We start from the raw sequence: 1,440 nt of genomic DNA, 5'->3' as shown, positions 1-1,440 counted from the left end.
CCTGCCGGGGCGGGCGGGCCGCTGGGCTGGCGGTAAGGCCCAAGGGCTTGCTAAGCTGCGCCTCAAGAGGCAGCCCGCAAAGCCCTCAGTGTCTACGGCCAAACCACCCTAGACGGGCCCGATCTCGTCTCGATCTCGGAACCTAAGCAGGGTCGGGCCTGGTTAGTACTTGGATGGGAGACCTCCTGGACTGGAGAGCTCCTGGGAACACCGGGTGCTGTAGGCTTTTTGCCTCCCGCTCCGCCTTCTCCTTTTGTCGCCCGCGGCGGCGTCCGTCTCTGCGCCCGCCGGGTATCGCTGCAGGCCCCACCTCCGCAGGCCCCTCCGTCCACAGCAAGCGTTTGATGGGGCGCTCCCCGCCTGCCTGACCGGCCAGGCGGCCAGAAGGCGTCCCTGGGAGGCAGCGGCACACCAGACGCTCCGGGGGTCCCCTGACGCGAAACAGACATGGCGGCAGACCCTGGTGCCGTCCATGCGGCCCGCGAGCCCCTCGACCTGCACCTGGCGGCCCCCACTGGAGCCCAGCCCCGGCTCCGACACCTCTCTGCCAGGGTGCCACTCCACAGCTCCATCCGGAAAAAGCCCCCTGTCTACCGTTTCGCCGCGGCCGGAGAGGGATAGAGGGCCCAGGCCGCGTCCGCGGGCCTGCCGGCCACGTGGGGCGGGGTCCTGAGCTCGGACGGTGGTGTGGGGGCAAGGGTGGCGTTGCTGGGTCTACGGGGCTTTGCCAACTCAATGGTGGCTCCCACTGGATTCGGGCCAGCTGCCGTCGGGCAGGAGGGCCGGCCCGGTCTGCGGCCGGGCTGCACCTAACGCAGCGTGGCCAGGCAGGTGGGAAGCCCCAGGGACCGCCGGCCCCGGGCCCAGAAGCTTCCGGGGCCACGTCCCTGTGAGCGACCTGTGGCATCTGCGGTGGGACGCCAAGCGCCGAAAAGGTTGCTGGGTCCCGCCCGCCCTAGGCTGGGTGGTCGACAACACCTCCTCCACCACCCACTACCCGAGACGTCCGTTCCTCTGCCTCGGCGGCTGGCGGGGCCCAGCCTGGATGGGCGTGCCCCTGGCCTGGCGGTAAGTCCCAAGGGCCTGCTAAGCGACGCCTCAAGAGGCAGCCCGCGACCCAGCAACACCTACTGCCAAACCAGCCTAGACGTGTCCTATTTCGTCTGAGTCTCCGAAGCTAAGCAGGGTCGGGCCTGGTTAGTACTTGAATGGGAGACCTCCGTGGATTGGGGATCTCCTGGGAATACCGGGTGCTGTGGGCTTTTTGCCTCCCGCTACGCCTTCTCCTTTTGTCGCCCGTGGCGGTGGCGGCGGCCGTCTCCGCCCCCGACGGGTACCGCTGCAGGCCCCACGTCCTCAGGCCCCTCCCTCCACAGCAAGCGTCTTATGGGGCGCTCCCCTCCTGCCTGACCGGCCAGGCGGCCAGAAGGCGTCCCTGGA

At 69.3% G+C, this 1,440-nt stretch overlaps 1 pseudogene; it reads left to right on the top strand.

Moving 5' to 3' along the window:
- Nucleotides 1-90: 90 nt before the first annotated feature.
- Nucleotides 91-226, top strand: LOC114890009 (annotated as a pseudogene).
- Nucleotides 227-1,440: the final 1,214 nt, after the last annotated feature.

The sequence above is a fragment of the Monodon monoceros genome, unplaced genomic scaffold (assembly GCF_005190385.1).
Source record: "Monodon monoceros isolate NGI ecotype Baffin Bay Population unplaced genomic scaffold, NGI_Narwhal_1 Contig5127_ctg1, whole genome shotgun sequence".
Lineage (NCBI taxonomy): Eukaryota > Metazoa > Chordata > Mammalia > Artiodactyla > Monodontidae > Monodon > Monodon monoceros.
This window is presented reverse-complemented; position numbering and strand designations above follow the sequence as displayed.